A 24805-nucleotide genomic window follows, 5' to 3' on the forward strand; every position below is an offset into this window, starting at 1 on the left:
CATAACAATAGTTGCTTGTCTTTTACTAGCCCAGGATATCAGATTCTCTCCCAGGAACTAGCAGTTGCCACTGGTTGACTTTCTTTCAATCCTGTCACCAGCATAGTCAGCAAAATCCAACCGACTGATAATCTAGGGATTTCCTATAGAGGAGTCCAAGATTAGTTGTTCCTTTCAAATACCTGAAGATTCTCTTAACAACAGTTAAATGAGATTCTCTAGGATTTGACTGGAATCTTGCACACAAGCATACACTGAATAAAATATTTGGCCTACATGCAGTGAGGTATAACAAAGAACCAATCATACCTCTATACAGCTTCTAGTCAACTTTTGTTCCAGTATCTTCTTTGCTTAAGGTGCAGGTTGGATGCAATCGAGTGTTCATCACTTTACAATCTTCAAGCTTGAACTTCTTCAGAAGCTCCTTTGTATACTTTGTTTGATGAACATATACTCCTTCTTTGCTTTGATTGATTTGAATTCCAAGGAAGAACTTTAACTCTCCCATCATGCTCATTTCAAATTCATCCTGCATTAACTTAGAAAATTCATTGCAAAGAGATGCATTAGTAGAACCAAATATTATATTATCAACATATATCTGCACAACAAGAATGTCTTTCTCAAGAGTCCTTCTAAAGAGTGTTGTGTCAAGCTGACCTCTTTTAAAATCATTTTTAATCAAGAAATTACTTAGTCTATCATACCAAGCTCTGGGAGCTTGTTTTAAGCCATATAGTGATTTCTTAAGTTTATAAACATGGTCAGGATGCATAAGATCCTCTAAACCAAGAGTTTGCTTGACAAACACTTCTTCTGATATCACTCCATTGAGAAATGCACTTTTTACATCCATTTGATATAATATTATGCCATGATTTACTGCATAGGATAGAAGTAACCTGATTGCTTCCAATCTTGCAACTGGACCAAATGTTTCAGTATAATCAATGTCTTCTTGTTGACTGCATCCTTGAGCAACAAGTCTAGCTTTGTTTCTGACTACTTCTCCTTGTTCATTCAACTTGTTTCTGAATACCCATTTTGTTCCAATAATGTTCTTCTGCTGAGGTTTGGGTACCAGATCCCACACATCATTTCTTTGAAACTGATTGAGCTCTTCATGCATAACTATTATCCATCCATCATATGATAGTGCTTCATCAACTGTAGCGGGTTCAATCACTGATAACAATCCTATCATAGACTCTTCTTGTCTGAAGTATGATCTTGTTTTTCTAGGACTATCTTTGTTCCCAATGATTTGATCCTCAAGATGTGAAGACTTATACTTGAATGTGTTCTTGGATTGATTAGCTTGCTGAGAGCCATCTTGAGCTTCATCAGAAGCTACTTCCATCCTGAGCTTATGGAGTGGGTTCATCTTCTGGACTATCTTCAGATTCAACATTTTGATCAGGTTCTGGAGTGTCTTCAGGAACCTGTATATCTGCAAAACTTTCACCTTGCTCTGGAGTTTCATTTCCAGGTTCTTTATCATCAAATTTAACGTGCATTGATTCTTCAACATAGAGTGTCTCTGAATTATACACTTTGTATGCCTTTGACCTCTCAGAGTAACCTAAAAAGATTCCTCTTTGGGCCTTGGCATCAAATTTCTTTAGGTAGAGCTTGTTATTTAGAATGTAACAGGTACATCCAAATTGATGAAAGTAAGATATATTGGGTCTTCTTCCCTTAAGGAGTTCATATGCTGTTTTCTCCATGATAGGTCTGATATAGATTCTATTTTGGACATAACATGTTGTATTCACTGCTTCTGCCCAGAAATGTTTAGCCAAATTATTTTCATGAATCATGGTTCTTGCCATTTCTTGTAAAGTTCTATTCTTTCTCTCTACAATCCCATTTTGTTGTGGAGTTCTAGGAGAAGAGAATTCATGGATAATCCCATGTTTTTCACAAAAATTTTCAAATGGCTCATTTTCAAATTCTCCATCATGATCACTTCTGACTTTTAAAATTTTCATTTCTTTTTTAAACTGTATTTGAGTGCAGAAGTTACTGAATACATCATATGCATTATCCTTACTTCTCAGGAATTTTACCCAAGTCCATCTGCTGTAATCATCAACAATGACTAATCAATATTTACTTCCATATAAGGATGCAATGCTAACTGGTCCAAATAAATCAATATGAAGTAATTCTAAGGGTCTGGATGTTGAAACAATGTCTTTTGTTTTAAAAGATGATTTCACAATCTTCCCTTTCTGACATACACCACAAAGTGCATCTGAATGATAGTCAATGTCTGGTAGGTTTTTGACAAGTTGTAACTTACTAAGCTTAGAGATTAATCTCCAGTTAGCATGTCTCAACCTTATGTGCCACATCCATTTCTTATCATTCATTGATAGAAGACAGATTACCTTCTGATCAACCAGTTCAGAGAAGTTAATTTTATAGACATTCTCTATCTTTTTTCCCTTGAATACTATGGACTTGTTATCTTTGTTGATTACTGTGCAGTTGGTCTTTTCAAACATCACATCATAACCATTGTCACAAAACTGATTGATACTCAAAAGGTTATGTTCAAGACCATTTACCAACCACACATTATTAATTGAGATAGAGGAGTTACCAATAGTTCCTGTACCAATGATCTTGCCAGATTGGTTGCCTCCAAACTTCACATTTCCTCCTTCTTTCATTGTAAGGGTGAGGACCATAGACTTCTCTTATGTCATATGTCTTGAGCAACCGCTGTCTAGGTACCATGACTTTTGCTTTTCCTTTGCTCTTAGGCATATCTGCAGTATTGACAATTTTAGATTTAGGTACCCATTGTTTTATGGGTCCTTTGAGGTTAGTACTGGAGGTTTTACTTTTCACTTCTTGTACCTTGTGATGTAAGTTTGACAGCTTCTATTTAATCACCACCTTGGGTTTAACACCTTTTGGTTTTGATTCACCAGAAGCAATAACTGTCTTGTTCTCCTGAAACTCAGACTTTAAGATATCAGACTCTGATTTCAACAGACACTGAGGAACAGGTTCTGATCTCTTCAGAATCTTGATCTTTGAGTTCTTAGAATCAGTGTTTGTCTTTGCTTTAGGCTTAGTGTTCTTTGACTTTGAAATTTTTTTAGTCTTAGAGCAAGAAGCTTCAGGTTCTGACTGAACTACAGTTTCAACGTTAGCACCTTCAGGTACAAAGAAGGTTTTCAATCCTTCCTTGATGCATTCACAACATGCTTGAAGACTGATTTCATTAGGTTTCCTGATACATGGTTAGCAAGTGTACTAACTTATATCGAAGTAATAAAATTTATAAGATTCGTATCCACAGGGACTGTTTCGACTTCTACTCGGGAATGTCATTATTATTAAGGATGTTGTAAAATGGGGGGTGCACTGAGGCAAATTGGTTTTGATTGCAAATGTAAATAAAAATGGTTCAGGTAAAATTGGTTTGAGAGATGATATGGAGAGATGATTAGGTCAATCGATTCATCTATTCATCACTCATTAGCAACTTGTTTCCTAAGTTTACGAATGCTATAAAGTTCAAGACAAATTAACAAAATAGCTTAGGTCAATCCCTTGATCATAAGCCCTCTTTTCTTATTATAATTCCCTAATCCCTTAGGTGAACCTATAATCATCAAAGGTTTTGAGTCCGTTAATTCAATTATCACAACCTAACAACGCTCCATCCCTAGATTGTCCGTTAGATTGAACAGTATAAATATGTCAGAGTTACACGCTAGGGTCAGTAGTCATATATACTCTAAAATTAGTTATATTGGGTCAGAATCATAAAAGCATTAAGAACAATTTATACTGAATAAACTAGAATGGCATTCATAAAGATTAAGAGTTACAGGTTACATAAACATGAGCTAGAACAGAATCATCTCTTGACCTAATCACAAAGGATCTAGCTACTCATGGCTAAAGAATAAATAAATAATATGAAAGAAGGATTCATTACATGAAATTGGTAACCAGATATGAGTTTTGATGGTCTCCAACCTTCTCTCCAGATCTCTAGCTCCAAAAGTCAGTTTCTTTTTCCAAAATTTCCAACCACTGGCTCAGAACACAACTTGGCTTTTATAATAAAAATCTGACTCACGCCAAAATCGTAGTACGATCCTCCAAATTGTAGTACGATTGCCTCATAAATATCAAACCTGAATCGAAGCGCCATCAAAATCGTAGCACGATGTACGAAAATCGTAGCACGATGTAAGGAAATCGTACTACGAAATTTTAGGAGACAAAATGTCACAAAACTGCTCACAAATCGTACTACGATGCTTCATATCGTAGCACGATTTTCCTCTTGCTCCAGCATATAAAATCAATCCTTTTGTAGCTTCTAACTCATGCAGAATCACCTGAACTCGACTAAAATTACATAAAAACTGTAACAAAAGTGTTATATGACCTAGTGTCATCACAACCCCAAACTTGCATCGTTACTTGTCCTCAAGGAACTTACTTTAAAAATGAACTTTAACAGTAAAATAGCACCTACCTCATCAATGGTAAATCAAAAGTTCATCTTCTAGTCATCATTAGTGGGCTAACTTGCTTGGCATAACATTCATTCCACAACTTCACGCAACATCATTGAAAAGGTTCACACAGTCGACACACTAACCACTATATTGCCAAACCTTGAAAAGCTTCTAAACATCGATCAAAGTTACATTACAATACACACTTTTAAGGACTTTCAGGGTGTAACGGGGCTAAGGTCACAGGTGGGATTATTTGGGAAGTAGGCTTAAAATAACAAATTGGAGTTAAGCATTTCCTACTTACTTTGGCAATTTGGAACACCACAACCTTAAATAATTTGCTTAAATTTGAGAACTAGAGAACACAACAGAAGTTCCGGATCACTCAATTTACAAGTCTTTGTCTCAATTTATTTCATAACTATATACACACATTATTTTGAGTTGATTTTTTTTTTTGTATCAATTTGATTGAATTTTTTTTTCTCCTTTATTTTTCATTTTTTTCCTTTATATATATTTACTCATGTTCTCTATATCCCTCACCCCAAACTTAAAATGTTGCTATCCCATGAGCAACCCCAAACTTAGACTTTTGCAAACACACAATAAGTGCCTAACTCCAAAAATTGGGTTAAAATCCTAAGGTCTCTAGGCTTGTAATATGGTTTGTCACCGAAACAACGGGATCTAACCTATTGGCTCAAAATTGGCTTAAAAATAGGAAAAATTCAATGCAACGGGTAGGCTTCAAAGGCTCAAGGTACAAGCACTTTGCCTTAGTGCGTAAGTAACGTAACCAATTGACATAAAGAAAATTTGCAAGTCCCAGAAATAGTATCAGCATGGAACACTCATATTTACGAAAATTGAAAAACAAGATTTGGCTTTGGAACTTACTAGCTGAGGTTTATGGAAGTTGTCAAAATTCACACTGCCGTACACTTCAACAAAGGAACCTCATGCAAGCTCTACCTCCTTGAACTTTTGAATAACCATTGATGAACAAATGCTACTAGACTGGTAAAATTCAAGGGAAAAAAAGCAAATCCATTAATAACAAACAAATGCAGATGCAATTACAAAACATAGGGGAATTTAGAACTCACAACACTAGCAGCAGTTACACACATATTTTTTTTCGCTTTTTTTTTTTTTTGAAAAGAAATACCAGCCAAATAAACGAAATTAGAAAATATGATGGGTTGCCTCTCATCAAGCGCATTCTTTTACGTCATTAAGCTTGACGCCTCTGTTGGAACAAAATGTGTTTAACAATGAACCTTAAAGAGTTTTGATGATAATAAGGTATTAGAAATTGTAAATTGGACCAGCTAATATTTGTTCAAGTGTACAGGACCATAATTAAAAAGTTACATCATTTATTGGTTCTGAATGAGCAAATAAAGAGCAAAAGGAATCAACAAAATTAAAGCTTAGTGCTCCTGAAGGCAACTCGCTCCTGAAGAGAAAAAGCGCTCCTGAAGTAAAGCCGCTCCTGAAGTTAGTAAAGTGCTTCTGAAGAATAGTGCTCCTGAAGACAAGAGGTCCAGAAGCCACATCATCAGAAGCTGCATTATCAGAAGCTGCATCATCAGAAGCTGCATCATCAGAAGCTGCCTCATCAGAAGTCATTTCACCAGAAGTTGAAGATCAACTGGATTTGCAAAGATTCAAGGATTGAAGAATCATCACTGCAAAAGCTGTCTATTGGATTCGAAAACACAACAAAAGATTAGTGGAATCTTGCAACGGTCATTTCAAAGGTGTTTGAAGACATGTGCTTGCAATTTTGGACGAAAGCGTTGACATTGTACATTTGTACGAACTGTACAACCACCTTCTCCACTACTCTGTTTTGTGTCCACGCTACAAGACAAGAAAACAGCTCCAGAATACGGCTTCGCCTGCATAGATGTTCCTTTGGATAAGGAATGGATTTCAAATTAGTTCTTCATAGGACAACAACCAAATCAGGCAAAAGATCATTGGTGAAAGATCAAGCTTCAACAACGACTCTTTGATGTGCTGGCAATTTCACAACGTCTCTTTCACACCTCTATATAAAGGAGTGAAGACTTAGAGAATTGGTAATGCTAAACGAAAGACTCACAACATTATTACAAGTGCCAAACCTCTGCTGAAATTGTTCTGCATTCACTTAGAATTTCTGTGTCTCAAAGTTTCATTTTAGAAATTCTTAAGTTATTGAGTCTATATCTGATTTGTATTGTGAGCACCTCTGATTGTATATCAAGTGTTCAACCTTAAACAATTTTCTGTGTAATTTTGTTTAGTTAGAAGTCTCTTGCAGTTGTGCTTGAGCAGGGAAGTCTCTTGATTGTGTTCTTGAGCATAGGAAGACTCTTGCAAAGTGTGCTTGAGCAAAGGAAGTCTCTTGCAGGTGTGCTTGAGCAATTGTAATCAGATATTACTCTTAGTGAAATCTCCTTGGAAGTGCAAGGGGGACAGGACTACTTCCGGGTTGTGGAAGGAACCAGTATAATTGCTTTGTGTCGTTCTTCTTCTCTCTCTGTTTCATTCCGCTACGTGTAGATTCTGATTATCACTTCAGAAGCTGTTTCACTTAGCTTCTGATCAGTGTGTTCAGTTTTAGGAGAAACGAAGAATTTTTCAAAACACAATTCAACCCCCCTTCTTGTGTTTTTCTCACCTTCAATTGGTATCTAGAGCCTTGGTTCTGTTGATAACACCTAACAGTGTAACAGTCCAAGATCAAAGAAAAACATGTCTGACGAATCTGTTTCTGGAAATGGATCTGGCAATAACAACAAAAGTGTTGCATATGATTACAATTATGACAAGAAATCCAGTGTTGGAAAGATTCCAAAGTTCAACGGAGATCCTGAAGAATTTTCTTGGTGGAAAACCAACTTCTATAGTTATATCTTGAGCTTAGATGAAGAACTATGGGATATTCTAGAAGATGGTGTTAGTGGCTTAGACCTTGATGAAGAAGGAGCTGTTGTGGATAGAAAGAAACATACTCCTGAGTTGAGGAAACTCTACAAGAAGCATCACATTATCAGGGGAGCTCTTGTCACTGCCATACCTAAAGCAGAGTACATGAAGATGAGTGACAAATCCACTGCTAAAGCTATGTTTGCTTCTCTCTGTTCTAACTACGAAAGCAGCAAGAAGGTCAAAGAAGCTAAAGCTCTCATGCTTGTACATCAGTACAAGTTATTCAAGACGAAGGATGATGAAACTATTGAGGAGATGTACTCAAGGTTTCAAACCTTAGTCTCTGGGCTACAAATTCTAAAGAAGAGCTATGTTGCTTCTGACCATGTGAGCAAGATACTTAAAAGCTTGCCTGCAAGATGGAGACCAAAGGTGACTGCCATTGAGGAAGCTAAAGATTTAAACACTTTAAGTGTCGAAGATCTTGTTAGTTCTCTCCAAGTTCATGAGTTAAGTCTTAATGAACATGAGTCTACTAAGAAGAGTAAATCAATAGCTCTTCCATCCAAAGGCAAGTCATCAAAAGCTCTCAAAGTGGTTGAATCTGAAGAGGAAGAACAATCAAGTTCAGATTCTGAACCAGATGCTGCTGAAATGGCCATGGTCTCCAACAGACTTCAGTATCTGGCCAAGAAGAACATAAAGTTTCTAGCAAGAAGGAATAACTCCAGAAGCTCAAGGAAAGAAGATCAGAAGGGATGCTTCAACTGTAAGAAGCCTGGACACTTTATTGCTGAATGTCCTGATCTTCAAAAGGAGAAGTCAAAGAACAAGTCAAAGAAGTCTACGTTCAAACCAAGTAAATTCAAGAAGCAGATCAAGCAGAGTTTAATGGCAACCTGGGATGATTTGGGAAGTGAATTTGGATCTGATAAAGAGGAAGCTGATGAAGATGCAAAGGCAGCAGTTGGGTTAGTTGCCACAGCAACTTCAGAAGCTGGATCAGAATCAGATTCTGAAGATGAAAATGAGGTATATTCTAAGATTCCCATAGATGAACTTGTTGAGTCACTTAAAGAACTTCTTACACATTTTGAAGTAAGAACCAATGAGTTGAAGGATTTAAAAGAAAAATATGTTGATTTGGTAAAACAGCAAAAATCAACTCTATTGGATCTGAAAGCTTCTGAACAAAGACTTAGGGGCTTTGACTTCATGTGTAAAACTTATGAAGATCAGCTCAGGTTCTTATGTCAGAAGCTACAAGAAAAGTGTAATGAAAAACCTTTAAGCAACCATGAAATTGCTCTTGAAGATCATGAAAAACCTTTCTATGAAATTGGTTTTGACAGAAGCAGAGTGGCTTCTATGATTTATAGCATTTACAAGAACAATGGCAGAGGAATTGGTTTTCCAGAAGTTAAACTTGAGAAAACCAATCTCAAATCTTGTTGTGAATGCATCAAGGAAGGTCTGAAAACCTTCTTTGTACCTGAAGGTGCTGAGTTGGAAACTGTTGTTCAATCAGAACCTGAAGCTTCTGGCTCTAAGGCTAAGATTACTTCAAAGCCAAAGAACTCTAAGGAAAAGGCTATGATCAAATCTGAATCCAAGACTTCAAAGATCAGGATCCTAAAGGTGAAACCAAAATCTGAGGTTCTGAAGTCTAAGTTTCAGAAGAAGACAGTTACTGCTTCTGAAGTATCAAAACCTAAGGTGATGGTTAATCAGAAGCAATCCAACTCACAGCACAAGGTACAGGAAGTGAAGAGTAAAACCTCAAGTACTAACCTTTCAGGACCCATAGGACAATGGGTACCTAAATCTGAAAATCTCAATGATACAGGTATGTCTAAGAGCAGCACCAAAGCAAAAATCATGGTACCTAGACAGCGGTTGCTCAGGAGAAAAGTCTAGCTTCCTCAGCCTAACAATGAAGGAAGGAGGAAGTGTGAAATTTGGAGGCAACCAAACTGGCAAGATCATAGGTACAGGAACTATTGGTAATTCCTCTACCTCAATTAATAATGTATGGTTGGTAGATGGTCTTGAACATAACCTTTTGAGCATTAGTCAATTTTGTGATAATGGTTATGATGTGCTTTTTGAGAAAACCAACTGTATTGTAATCAACAAGGAAGACAAATCCATTGTGTTCAAGGGAATGAGAGTTGATAATGTCTACAAAATCAATTTTTCTGAACTGACTGATCAGAAAGTGATTTGCCTTCTATCAGTGAATGATAAGAAATGGATGTGGTACAAAAGGTTGGGACATGCTAACTGGAGATTAATCTCTAAACTTAGTAAGTTACAACTTGTCAAAGGGCTACCAGACATTGACTATCATTCAAATGCACTCTGTGGTGCATGTCAGAGAGGGAAAATTGTGAAATCATCTTCTAAAACCAAAGACATTGTTTCAACCTCCAGACCCTTGGAACTACTTCATATTGATCTATTTGGACCAGTTAGTATTGCATCCTTATATGGAAGTAGATATGGATTACTCATTGTTGATGATTATAGCAGATGGACTTGGGTGAAATTCATAAAGAGTAAAGATGTTGCTTGTGATGTATTCAGTAGTTTCTGCACTCAAATTCAATCTGAAAAAGAATCAAAGATTTTGAAAGTCAGAAGTGATCATGGTGGAGAATTTGAAAATGAGCCATTTGAAGCTTTTTGTGAAAAACATGGAATTGTCCATGAATTCTCTTCTCCTAGAACTCCACAACAAAATGGGGTTGTAGAGAGAAAGAATAGAACTTTACAAGAAATGGCCAGAACCATGATCCATGAAAACAATTTACCAAAACATTTCTGGGCAGAAGCAGTGAATACAGCATGTTATGTCCAGAACAGGATCTATATTAGACCTATTTTGGAGAAAACAGCTTATGAACTCTTTAAAGGAAGGAAACTCAATATCTCTTACTTTCATCAATTTGGATGTACATGTTACATTCTGAATAACAAGCTCTACCTAAAGAAATTTGATGCCAAGGCCCAAAGAGGAATCTTCCTAGGTTACTTTGAAAGGTCAAAGGCATACAGAGTGTATAATTCAGAGACACTCTGTGTTGAAGAATCTATGCACGTTAAATTTGATGACAAAGAGCTTGAAGATAAAACTTCAAAGCAAGGTGAAAGTTCTGCAGAGATACAGGTTCCTGAAGTTACTCCAGAACCAGATCAGATAGCTGAATCTGAAGATAGTCCAGAAGCTGAACCCACATCAGAAGCGTAAGATGAAGCTGCTTCTGATGAAGCACAAGATGGCTCACATCAAGCAGATCCTCCAATAAACACCTTCAAGCACAAGTCTTCACCCCCTGAGAAATTAATCATTGGAAACAAAGATAGTCCAAGAAGAACAAGATCATACTTCAGAAAAGAAGAATCAATGATTGGACTGATCTCAATGATTGAACCTACAACAGTTGATGAAGCACTTTCAGATGATGGATGGATCTTAGCTATGCAAGAAGAGTTGAATCAATTTCAAAGAAATGATGTGTGGGATCTGGTACCCAAACCTCACCACAAGAACATTATTGGAACAAAATGGGTATTCAGAAACAAGTTGAATAAGCAAGGAGAAGTAACAAGAAACGAAGCAAGACTTGTTGCACAAGGGTATAGTCAACAAGAAGGCATTGATTACACTGAAACATTTGCTCCAGTTGCAAGATTGGAAGCAATCAGGTTACTTCTGTCTTATGCAGTTAATCATGGCATAATATTATATCAGATGGATGTCAAGAGTGCTTTTCTTAATGGTGTCATTGAAGAAGAAGTGTATGTTAAGAAACCTCCTGGATTTGAGGATATCAAATATCCTGACCATGTTTTTAAACTGAAGAAATCACTATATGGCTTGAAACAAGCTCCCAGAGCTTGGTATGATAGGCTAAGTAATTTCTTAATCAAAAATTATTTTAAAAGAGGACAGGTTGATACAACACTCTTCAGAAGGACCCTTGGGAAAGATATTCTTGTTGTGCAAATATATGTTGATGATATAATATTTGGTTCTACTAATGCATCTCTTTGCAAGGAATTTTCTAAGTTAATACAGGATGAATTTGAAATGAGCATGATGGGAGAGCTGAAGTTCTTCCTGGGCATTCAAATTAACCAATGCAAAGATGGAGTCTATGTTCATCAATCAAAGTATACAAAGGAGCTTCTGAAGAAGTTCAAGCTTGAAGATTGTAAAGTGATGAAAACTCCAATGCACCCTACATGCACCTTAAGCAAAGAAGATGAAGGAGCTAAAGTAGATCAGAAGCTGTACAGAGGTATGATTGGTTCTTTGTTATACCTCACTGCATCTAGGCCAGATATTTTATTCAATGTATGCTTGTGTGCAAGATTCCAATCAGATCCTAGAGAATCTCATATGACTGCTGTCAAGAGAATCTTCAGGTATTTGAAAGGAACAACAAATCTTGGACTCCTTTATAGGAAATCCTTAGATTATAAGCTAATTGGATTATGTGATGCTGATTATGCTGGTGATAGGATTGAAAGAAAGTCAACCAGTGGCAATTGTCAATTTCTGGGTGATAATCTTATATCCTGGGCTAGCAAAATACAAACAACTATTGCTATGTCTACAGCAGAAGCAGAATACATTTCAGCTGCAAGTTGTTGTACACAACTACTTTGGATGAAACATCAGTTGGAAGATTATCAGATAACTGCTAACAGTATTCCCATTTATTGTGATAATACTGCTGCTATTTGTTTGTCTAAAAATCCAATTTTGCATTCAAGAGCTAAGCACATTGAAATCAAACACCATTTTATCAGAGATTATGTTCAAAAAGGAATTTTAGATATACAATTCATTGATACTGAAAATCAATGGGCTGATATATTTACTAAGCCTTTAACTGTTGAAAGATTTGATTTTATAAAGAAAAATTTGAACATGCACTTTGTATCTGATTAAATGCTTGCTTGCTCCTGAATAGGGTTTTAGGTTCTGAAGTCAGTTCAGAAGCGGTAGTCCATCAGAAGCTCTTTATTGAGGTTCTGAGGAAAACTCGCTTCTGATGATGACGTCAGCATCTGAAGTCCAGAAGCTGGATTTTATGCTTCTGAATAGTAGAGTTATTGGAAACGTTGGGAGTTACTTTTTGTGGTAACTTCTGGCCCACTAACTTGGTAGTTACTCTGAGAACGTACGACGTGGCTTATCTGCATTGGTGTATAACTAAAAAGGGCAATGATGATTTAATAGCTTTGAAAAGTACTCTCACACGCCCCCAATTTTGTCATTAATATTATGTTTGTTTGTCTTTTTTGAATTGCAATCGTTTTACTTTTAACACCTTGTCAATTCACACACTACTCACTCACAACAAACACATTTGCTCTCAAACCTCATGCGAATTAAGCGCAAAAACCCTAGAACCCTAAATTCTTCTTCAATCTTCATCAAATGGCATCATCAAGCTCGCATCAAGAAGTTTCAGAATCTTCTGCACGTATGATCCCTGAATATGACTACAGAGGAAGAAGCATGAAATTGGAAGAATGGGATTTAAAGGTTCAGATAGAGAATCCAGTGGATTTTGAATCACTAGCTTTTCATAAGTGTTGGATCAGAAGCTACTATGAAGAGCAAGGACTTCTGAAATACTTCAAGATGTTGAATGGACCAGCATATGAAGCATTGGTTAGGCACTTCTGGGTAAGAGCCAAAGTTTATAACAAAGCAGCATCTCTAGCCGAAGAAAGTCAAATGGTTTTGATTTATCCAGAACTGGAAGGGAAGACAAGAGAATAAATGGGACTTGAGCCATTTACAGAAGATGAAATCAGGTCAAGCATCTGTGGTATTCCAGTGAGAATTACACAATGGCAGATAGAAGCTGTACTTGGTCTAAAAGCTTCTGGATATTACTCTGGAATTGATCTTTCAAGTCCTGCTGAAGAACGCATTTGGAAAGAAAAAGCTAATTTGGTTATATAAAATTCCAAAAGGGAAAGGAAATATGCTAAATTGGGCATGGAAACTAAGATGCTTCTGAAGATTCAGAATGAGAACTTACTACCATGTGGTGGATGTGAAAAACCCAATTTGGCACAGAAAGTCTTTCTCCAGCACTTCATCAAGAAGGAAAAGGTGAACGTGCCAAAATACATGTTCAAGTACTTGATAGAATCTCTGAAACAGAGTCAACTGCTGAGTAAACCCTGGGTTCCTTATGGAAGGCTCTTATCAGAGATATTCTATCAAGGAGGTGTCTTGGACAGTCTAAGCAGTGCTCAAGCCTTCATTGATAAGATGATTGACACTAAGACTGGGAAGTTCATCAATGCTCATACACTTTTGCATATGAAGCTAATCAGTGAGGTCACCAAACTTCAAACTGATTTGAGTGAATCCCATGTCAGGTCTGATCTTATGAGGGATTTTCCACCTATCTGCAAGAAGGATCCTCTTGATGTGCAGATGTACTACATCAAGGAGCACTTTGAGGCAACCAACGAAAGAATCAGATTGGAAGACGTACCCGAGGAAATGTATGGTGGTGCTCTGCCACGAGCCAGAGGCAGAAAGTCAAAAAGGAAGATGACTGCAGAAGAGTACCTAGAAGTTGAAAAATCTGCGAAGAAGGCTAAAGTCACTTCTGATAAGCTTAAAATTTGTGGTTCTGGAATGCCATCAATTGAAAAAGCTATTGAAGACATGGACTCAAGTTTGATGCTGGATATTGGTATTGCTCTTGATCAACCTGCAATACCAAAGAAGAAAAGGAAGCAAGCAGTAAGGAGGACCAAAGATTTTCCTCTTATTACCAAGAAAGCTGAAGCTGCTACTACTGTGTCAGAAGCTATTGAAAAAGCTGTGGAGATTGCTTCTGAACTTCAAGAGAGGGTAATGACAGAAGCATCACAACTTCTTAAAATTCCTGGCACTGCTGAAGATTATCAAAAGAAGTCAGCTGATTGTTCAGAACCTTCTACAACAGGTAATGTCTCCACACACTCAGAACCTGTAGTACATGAGATATCCAGTGACTCTCCCTCATCCTCTTCAAAATCCTCATCATCATCATCTTCTGATTCTGATGATGATAAACCCATAAGTCTTCTGTTTCGTAAGCCAGTAAAAAGCCATTCAACATCAACCAAGACCAACAAAAAGCCCTCTCAGTCAAGCACTTATAAGCCAGTTGGTCACATAATCAATCAGAAATTAGGAGAAATGGCTGAGCAGAGAGATAGAGTCATCGATACCATTCTCCGCCATCACCCTCAACCTCTTAACATTCAACCACTCCACATGATTGTACCAGAAAATGTTGAGTCTACCTCACAAAAAGCCGCTGAGACAACCCCAGAAGCAGCTGCTTCTGATAAAGTTGTTTCAGAAGAACCACCACAACAACAACCACAACCAGAAAAAGCCCCTTCACCCCCTCAACCTGAACCTAAAACAATCAACCATTCCTGAACACATTGTTCCTGAACAACCAGTTACTGAATCAATTCTTGAACCTGAACCTGAACCTGCTGCTCCTGAATATCATGTTCCTAAGCCAACCTCTTCTTCCACAAATTCTTTACGTGTACAAGCTGTCAAAATCACCCACTACACTGGTGTGTGTGATATGGACACTGATTCTGAGAATGATCAAGATGATCATTCCTCTGATATGATTATCGACAACTATGCTAACCAACCTTCAACTAGCCAACCATTAACCACAAACGACCAATCAACATCAAGTCAAGCCATTGTACCCATAGCTCCTCCAAGACCCTCAAAACAACCTTCACCACCCACCATTTTTCTAGATTCTCATGTACTGCAAGATGTGTGGGAAGATATTACTTCTGAAGTACACAGGCTAATTAAAGGAAGAAGTGACTTGGGTCACAAGATCAGCTATCAGAAGCAATGGAGGAGGATTAAGGAGAGAGTCATCAATTTGATCTCAACTCTGCATGATTCTTGTCTACAAGCTCAGGAGGAGGCCAAGCAGAAGTTGGAAGATTGGATCAATGGGATTGTTGAGGATGTGGATGACATAGAAATCCTTGGTACTTGGGTGAAGAATCCTCTGAGCATAAGAGGAAGGGACCCTGAAGATTTCCTTCCTAACTATATTCATCCCAAGGATTTGGATTTAACTTTCCTCTCCAAGATCAACCTAAAGAATACTGCACCTAACCTGGCTCAGGAGAACACGGTACTAAAGGAAAGGAACAGATAGGGGTGGGAACAGGCCAGGCCGTCCGACAAGGGCCTATGGCCTAGCCTATTTAAAGCCTAGCTCGGCCCAGCTCGTTTAATAAAAAGGCCAGGCTCAAGCTTTTTATAAAGCCTATTTACATAAATAGGCTAGGCTAAGGCTTACAAAAAAGCCTACTAAGCTCGTCGGGCCGGCCTATTAAGCTTTTAATATATAATATGCATTTCATTATTGATAATGTTGATGCTTTATTTTTATAAACTCAAGCTTTCATTTGATTTGGCTATTTAGTAGCAGATATATAGCCCTTCGTAAGTATTTGTTATTTAGTAGAAGTCATATTTGTGTGTTTTAGGCCTTCATAAGTTTTGGCCTATTTAGTGGTAGGCTTATAGATGTTCCTAGGCCTTAGTGTAAAATTGGCTTTTAAATAGGCTTTCAGGCTTCATCAGGCCTTTAAAAAGGCCAGGCCAGGCCTCAAAAATAAGCCTATGACGGGTAATAGGCCAGGCTCAGGCCTATAATTTTTGAAGTAGGCCAGGCTTAGGCCTTACAAAGCCCGGCTCGGCCTAGCCCATTTCCACCCCTAGGAACAGAGAATTAGAGCAGAAGCTACAAGAGCAAGATCAGAAGCTGCTGAGAATTGAAGCTGAAATGGAACAAGCCAGAATCAGGGAAGAAAAGAACATATCAGAGATGAACCAGAGATATGCTGATATTCAAGAGACTCTGAAGCAGATCTTAGAAAGCCAATCCAAACCCTTAGTTGCACACCTGTAGCTTTTGTTTTAACTTACTAGGCTTCTGATATATTCTGATTTATTTCTGCTTCTGATGAAGTCTTTGCTTCTGATATTCTATGCTTCTGAACTTTTCTCACTTCTGAATATTATGATTGTTTATAAGTATTTGCTCTGATAATATTGTTTGCTATGCTCTGTTTATGCTATTTTTGAAGATGGTCAATATGCTTTAAGTTATATAGATATTTATTATGCTCTGAACCTTTTATCTTATGTTTTTCTTATCTCTTCTTTTTGTTAATTTCTTTTTGCTAATGACAAAAGGGGGAGTATATGTGATAGTATTTAAAGGCTCTGAGCCCCTTTAATGATATTTGAAATTTTTTTTTTGAAAAACTTCTATCTTTTTGTTTTACCTAAAGAGGGGTGTATCAAAAAGGGGGAGTATCAAATTTCAAGTAAAAATTAATTGAACCACTCTTCTCATCTATAACTCATTTCTTTTTAAGCTCTGATACTATTGTGCGCAAAATGAATTTAATTAACTTGGATAGAACTTAGGGGGAGCTTACAAACCTCACCTTAAAGACTATCAGACTCAGGGGGAGTTTGAGCTTACAAACCTCAGATTCTGAGCTTACAAAACTCAGAACCCCAAAGTCAACTTGTTAATTAGATTAACAACAATTGATCAATTTTAAATACTATTGTTTGTCATCATCAAAAAGGGGGAGATTGTTGGAACAAAATGTGTTTAACAATGAACCTTAAAGAGTTTTGATGATAACAAGGTATTAGAAATTGTAAATTGGACCAGCTAATATTTGTTCAAGTGTACATGACCATAATTAAAAAGTTACATCATTTATTGGTTCTGAATGAGAAAATAAAGAGCAAAAGGAATCAACAAAATTGAAGCTTAGTGCTCCTGAAGGCAACTCGCTCCTGAAGAGAAAAAGCGCTCCTGAAGTAAAGCCGCTCCTGAAGTTAGTAAAGTGCTTCTGAAGAATAGTGCTCCTGAAGACAAGAGGTCCAGAAGCCACATCATCAGAAGCTGCGTTATCAGAAGCTGCATCATCAGAAGCTGCCTCATTAGAAGTCATTTCACCAGAAACTGAAGATCAACTGGATTTGCAAAGATTCAAGGATTGAAGAATCATCACTGCAAAAGTTGTCTATTGGATTCGAAAACACAACAAAAAATTAGTGGAATCTTGCAACGGTCATTCCAAAGGTGTTTGAAGACATGTGCTTGCAATTTTGGACGAAAGGGTTGACATTGTACTTTTGTACGAACTGTACAACCACCTTCTCCACTACTCTGTTTTGTGTCCACGCTACAAGACAAGAAAACAGCTCCAGAATACGGCTTCGCCTGCATAGATGTTCCTTTGGATAAGGAATGGATTTCAAATTAGTTCTTCATAGGACAATAACCAAATCAGGCAAAAGATCATTGGTGAAAGATCAAGCTTCAACAACGACTCTTTGATGTGCTGGCAATTTCACAACGCCTCTTTCACACCTCTATATAAAGGAGTGAAGACTTAGAGAATTGGTAATGCTGAACGAAAGACTCACAACATTATTACAAGTGCCAAACCTCTGCTGAAATTGTTCTGCATTCACTTAGAATTTCTGTGTCTCAAAGTTTCATTTTAGAAATTCTTAAGTTATTGAGTCTGTATCTGATTTGTATTGTGAGCACCTCTAATTGTATATCAAGTGTTCAACCTTAAACAATTTTCTGTGTAATTTTGTTTAGTTAGAAGTCTCTTGCAGTTGTGCTTGAGCAGGGAAGTCTCTTGATTGTGTTCTTGAGCATAGGAAGACTCTTGCAAAGTGTGCTTGAGCAAAGGAAGTCTCTTGCAGGTGTGCTTGAGCAATTGTAATCAGATATTACGCTTAGTGAAATCTCCTTGGAAGTGCAAGGGGGACTGGACTACTTCCGGATTGTGGAAGGAACCAATATAATTGCTTTGTGTCGTTCTTCTTCTCTTTCTCTCTGTTTCATTCCACTGCGTGTAGATTCTGATTATCACTTCAGAAGTTGTTTCACTTAGCTTCTGATCAGTGTGTTCAGTTTTAGGAGAAACGAAGAATTTTTCAAAACACAATTCAACACCCCTTCTTGTGTTTTTCTCACCTTCAGCCTCAGCCACTGTTAGGGTGGCAAATATGAAAGAAATAATATATCATCTTTCTTCTTCCTCTTGTTTGGTAGGAATTCCATGAACTTCATACAAAAAAGCAGATGCTCCCATGATCCAACTGCTAGACTTTCAGCATTTGAGCTCTCCCACCATAAAGAAGAATAGATATACCTTTGCAAAGGAATGATTTCTTTCAACCCCATTGGTTGAGACTTTAGGTAGAGACCAACACTCCTCACTTGTGCATTTTCTTCTACCACAACATTACACTCAGTCTCCATCTCAACCAGTTACTTCTCACATTCGTTCGCTTTCCCAACAAGATCACCACACTAAACTTCAAATTTCTCAAATGAAACTTGATTTAATATCAAGAAATCATCTAAAATATTTTGAAGCTGAGTATTGTAATCGATGTTGATAAGCTCTTTCAGCCCTTCACAATATGTACCCTGATGATTCGCCTCATGATCACATCTCGTATTTAATCTTGAGATTTGATTGTCCCATTGTTTTATCTTCCAAGAAAGATGATATTTTTCATACTTCAGCATAACAATCTCATCTGTGTCATAAAGGCGTAACATGTCTACTAACTTGTCTATCATAGCTGCAAAACTTGGATAAACTTTTTAGCAGCAAAGTACAATGAGACAAACATGAAGAGCATAAATCGTAATATATATTTTTTTTCAATTTTTTAATATATAGACAAAAAATGTAAATGACAGAAATCCTAAACAATAACGAAATTTCCAAGCTGAAATAATTCAACAGTCCCCGGCAACGGCGCCAAAAACTTGATACGCAAGTGTACTAACTTATATCGAAGTAATAAAATTTATAAGATTCGTATCCACATGGACTGTTTCAACTTCTACTCGGGAATGTCATTATTATTAAGGATGTTGTAAAATGGGGGGGGGGGGGGGGGGGTGCACTGAGGCAAATTGGTTTTGATTGCAAATGTAAATAAAAATGGTTCAGGTAAAATTGGTTTGAGAAATGATATGGAGAGATGACTAGGTCAATCGATTCATCTAATCATCACTCATTAGCAACCTGTTTCTTAAGTTTGCGAATTCTATAAAGTTCAAGACAAATTAACAAAATAGCTTAGGTCAATCCCTTGATCCTTGATAGGCCAAACCGCAAGTGCACGGTCTATCAAAGTAATAATAGTAGTAAAGAGTATCGTTCTGCTAGGGAGTTGTTTAATTCAATTAACTTAAAAAGAATGATTAGAGGATGAGAAAAGTTTATAAAAAGAGAGGTTTAGTTGCTGAAGGTAAATAACAATAATAATAAAGAGCCTTGGGAACATTGGTTCGTCATAACAACGAATCCTTCACAATCAAGCCTTAAACTTTATAATTCTACGTTATTCTTAATTTCTAAGGACAAGTTTCTCTTTAGCATATCAAAGCTTCTCTCGAAGTCAGTGAGTGTATCCCTCCAACAACCACACCTATTCTCATGGGTGATTGCCTTTGGGACCCTTGAAGATCGAAACTTTATGTGTCCCAAGGTTTGCTAGACTATTCTCATGTTTCGCAAACCTTGTCTAAATTCACTTATTGTTCGAATATCAAAGCTCCGCGTTCGCTTTATGAATTGATATTTGTGATGATGAATTAACCATTATCAAACCCTCCGCGTTCGCTTCCACAGTATTATAATAATTAATTCATATTAAAACGGTGAATTTAGATAAGAAATTAAGGTAACATAAAATTAGGGTTTAAGGCTTGGATTGATTCGGATTACGTCATTAGACTTATCCAACAATCCCAAGACAAAGAAAGTCTACTCACTCATGTTCATCGTAGACATGGGGGAAGAAGAGAGAAAACAATAAAGTAAATTGCAAGGAAGAAGGTAAAGGAAAATAAAGACTTTTATTGAAATAATGCTGAAAATATTCTAAGCAAAGGTGAATTGTTTATGATGGAATGCTACTCTATTTATAGCTTTACAATCGACTTAGAAACTAAGCAACTATAAGGGCAAAATAGTAAAGCTGCAACGGAGTAACTTGGGCTTGAAGAAAAGCAGCAAAAGAGGCTTCTGGGGGTGGCACGGTCGTGCCACATGTTGGCACTGGCCGTGCCAAGCTTCTGACTTGGTGGGAACATATTTTTGCGCTGTATTTTCATAATTCTGCACCGTATTTGCTCCAGTCCTCTTTCTTTTGCTCCAAGACACCTTCCATCATATATTCGTTCCTAAAATATAATAAAAATCAATTTGAAGTAAAATATTCAAAAAGGACTAAATAAAGCAATAAAATAGACTAATTAATGACTCATCAATCCTAAGCCCTCTTTTCTTATTATAGTTCACTAATCCCTTAGGTGAACCTATAATCATCAAAGGTTTTAAGTCCGTTAATTCAATTATCACAACCTTAAAACGTTCCATCCCTAGATTATCTGTTAGATAGAACAATATAAATATGTCAGAGTTACACGCTAGTGTCAGTAGTCATATATACTCTAAAATCAGTTATATTAGGTCAGAATCATAAAAGCATTAAGAACAATTTATACTGAATAAACTAGAATGGCATTCATAAAGATTAAGAGTTACAGGTTACATAAACATGAGCTAGAACAGAATCATCTCTTGACCTAATCACAAAGGATCGAGCTACTCATGGCTAAAGAATAAATAACTAATATGAAAGAAGGATTCATTACATGAAATTGGTAACCGGATGAGTTTTGATGGTCTCCAACCTTCTCTCCAGATCTCTAGCTCCAAAAGTCAGTTTCTTTTTCCAAAATTTCCAACCAATGGCTCAAAACACAACTTAGCTTTTATAATAAAAATCCGATTCACGCCAAAATCGTAGTACGATCCTCCAAATCGTAGTACGATTGCCTCATAAATATCATAGCTGAATCGACGCACCATCAAAATCGTAGCACGATGTACGAAAATCGTAGCACGATGTAAGGAAATCGTATTACGAAATTTTACGAGTGAAAATGTCACAAAACTGCTCACAAAGCGTACTACGATGCTTCATATCGTAGCACGATTTTCCACTTGCTCCAGCATATAAAATCAATCCTTTTGTAGCTTCTAACTCATGCAGAATCACCTGAACTCGACTAAAATTACATAAAAACTGTAACAAAGTGTTATATGACCCAGTGTCATCATTTCCCTTCTGAAAATCGAATCCCTTTACCATTGTTTCTGTAAATGCTATAAATCATTTAAGCAACTTTGCTTTTGTCAATACCAGATATAATAAAATCGTCAAGAGCAATTTCATGTTTACTTAAAGCTTTTCCATTACACTTTTCTTGTAGCTTTTGACAAACAAACTTGAGCTTCTCTTCATAAGTTTTACAAATGAAGTCAAAGCCTCTAAGTCCTTCTTCAGAAGCTTTCAGATCCAATAGAGTTGATTCTTGTTGTTTCATTAAATCAACATATCTTTCTTTTAAATCTTTCAACTCATTGGTTCTAAGTTCAAAGTGTGTAAGGAGTTCTTTAAGGGACTCAATAAGTTCTTCTCTGGGAATTTTAGAGTATACCACATTTTCATCTTTAGATTCTGAGTCAGGTTTAGCTTCTGATGTCACTGTAGCAACTAACCATCTAGCTACGTTTGCTTCATCTTCTGCTTCTTCCTTTTCAGACCCAGATTCACTGTCTAACTCTTCCCAGGTTGCCATTAAACTCTTCTTAATCTGCTTCCTGAATTTTCTTGAGTTGAAGCTTGATTTCTTTGACTTGTTCTTTGATTTCTCTTTCTGAAGATCAGGGAAATCAGCAATGAAATATCCAGGCTTCTTACAGTTGAAGCATCCCTTCTGATCTTCTTTCTTGGAGCTCTTGTAACCACCTCTCTTACTCTGAAACTTCCTATTCTTCCTTGCCAGATACTCAAGCTTATTAGAGAGCATAGCCATCTTCTCAGTAGGATCTTCATCAGAATCTCAATCAGGTTACTCTTCTTCAGATTCAATAACCTTAAGAGCTTTTGATGACTTCCCTTTAGATGGAAGAGCAATGGATTTACTCTTCTTAACAGGCTCATGTTCATTTAGACTTATCTCATGAACTTTGAAAGAGCTGACAAGATCTTCAACACTTAAGGTGTTTAAATCTTTAGCTTCCTCAATAGCAGTAACCTTAGGTCTCCATCTAGCAGGCAAGCTTCTCAGTATCTTGCTCACATGATCAGAGGCAACATAGCTTTTCTTCAGTATTTGTAGTCCAGAGACTAGGGTTTGAAATCTTGAGTACATTTCCTCAATACTTTCATCATCCTTCATCTTGAACAACTCATACTGATGAACAAGCATGAGAGCCTTTGCTTCTCTGACCTTCTTGCTACCTTCATAGTTTGCACAGAGATAAGCAAACATTGCCTTTGTAGTGGACTTATCACTCATTTTCATATACTCTGCTTTAGGTATAGCAGTGACAAGTGCTCCTCTGATTGTGTGATGCTTCATGTAGAGTTTCTTTTGAGCAGGAGTATGTTTCCTTCTATCAATAACAACTCCTTCTTCATCAAGGACTAAGTCACCAACACCATATTCTAGAATGTCCCATAGTTCTTCATCTAAACCCATGACATAGCTGTCGAAGTTGGTTTTCCACCAAGAGAATTCTTCAGGATCTCCATTGAACTTAGGAACTTTACCAGAGTCAGATTTCTTGTTGTTTCCGTAATCATATGGAACAACATTGTTGTTCCCAGATCCAGAAGTGGAGTCTTCACCAGACATGTTTTTCTCAGATCTTTTTCTGTTACACTGTTAAGTGTTGAAATAACAGACCAAAGCTCTGATACCAATTGAAGGTGAGAAAATCACAAGAAGGAGGATTGAATTGTGTTAGCGTTTTCTTCGTTTTATCCAAAGCTGAAATTACTGATCAAAAGCAGATAGAGTTCCACTTCTGAAGTAATGTTCTGGATCTAAATGCAGCGGATAAAACAGATAGAGAGAAAGAAGAAAAACATAAAGCAATTATACAGGTTCCTTCCACAAACAGGAAGTAGTCCTGTCCCCTTGCACTTCTAAGGAGAGTTCACTAAAAAATGTAATATCTGATTACAACTGCTCACTGCTAAAACTAGCAAGAGACTTCAAACTACTCAAGCACAACTGCAAGAGATTTCCTACGCTCCTGAACATAATCAAGAGACTTTCTATGCTCAAGCACAACTGCAAGAGACTTCTATTTAAACAGAATTACAAAGTAAAATGTTTGAGGTTGAACACTTGATATACAATCAGTGGTGTTCACAATACAAATCAGATACAGACTCTTAAGACTCTAGAATTTCTAAGATATGAAAGTTGTTAAGAAATTCTAAGTGAACTTTTGATGCAGAACAATTTTGACAGAGTTTTGACACTTGTAAATTGTTGTTGAGTCCTCCTTTATTCTCTAAGTCTTTACTCCTTTATATAGAGGTGTGAAAGAGATGTTGTAAAATTGCCAGCACATCAAAAAAGAGTCGTTTGAAGCTTTGATCAATCACCAATGATCTTTTGCCTGATATGGTTATTGTCCTATGGAGGATCAATTTCAAATCCATTCCAAGTATGAAGGAACATCGTTGCAGGCATAGCTGTTATTCTTGTCCTGTAGCAGAGACAAAAACAAAGTAGTGGAGGTAGTGGTTGTACACTTCGTACAATTGTACTTTGTCAACGCTCTTCAAAGAACAAGCATCCAATGCCTTTAAATCCTTTCAAAATAGTCGTTGTTTCACTCTCCTGGTCTTCTGCAATGCTAGGCGTGATTAAATCCTTTGAACAGCCTTTGAAACTTTAAGTCTCTCATCTTCTGATGAACTTCAGCTTCTGGTGATGTTGCTTCTCATGAGGTGCTTCTGATGATGACGTCATCACTTCAGGAGCCCTTGACTTCATGAGCACTTTTCTTCAGATGCTTCAAGTTGTGAAGAAGATTTCCTTCTTAGACTTGGCTTGGTTTTGATGATAACAAAGTCACATCACAAAAGAAGAAAAACTATGGAGGGCTTAAATTGAAGAATGAAGATAACAGGACTTAGGCTTCAAAGTTATATTGTTGTTAGTATGATCCTTATCTTTTACTTATCATTCTTAACTAATGGAATAACTTAGAATGCTCAGAAAATAATTACAAACATTTTTCTAACTTCCCCATATGAAGCAATGCCTAAAAATTTCTTGAAAAGTGATTTTGCAAGAAAATATTTTTTCGCTAGAAAAATATAATTGATTATGGATACGAAATCATTAGTTATGCCA

The 24805-nt window shown here is 36.9% G+C and overlaps 1 pseudogene; it reads right to left on the reverse strand.

The window, feature by feature from the left end:
• Positions 1 to 38: 38 nt before the first annotated feature.
• On the reverse strand, positions 39 to 23287 carry LOC146945857 (uncharacterized; annotated as a pseudogene).
• Positions 23288 to 24805: the final 1518 nt, after the last annotated feature.

Source organism: Medicago sativa, chromosome 2, assembly GCF_051527215.1.
Source record: "Medicago sativa cultivar Bolivia chromosome 2, Bolivia_mono, whole genome shotgun sequence".
Taxonomy (NCBI): Eukaryota; Viridiplantae; Streptophyta; class Magnoliopsida; order Fabales; family Fabaceae; genus Medicago; species Medicago sativa.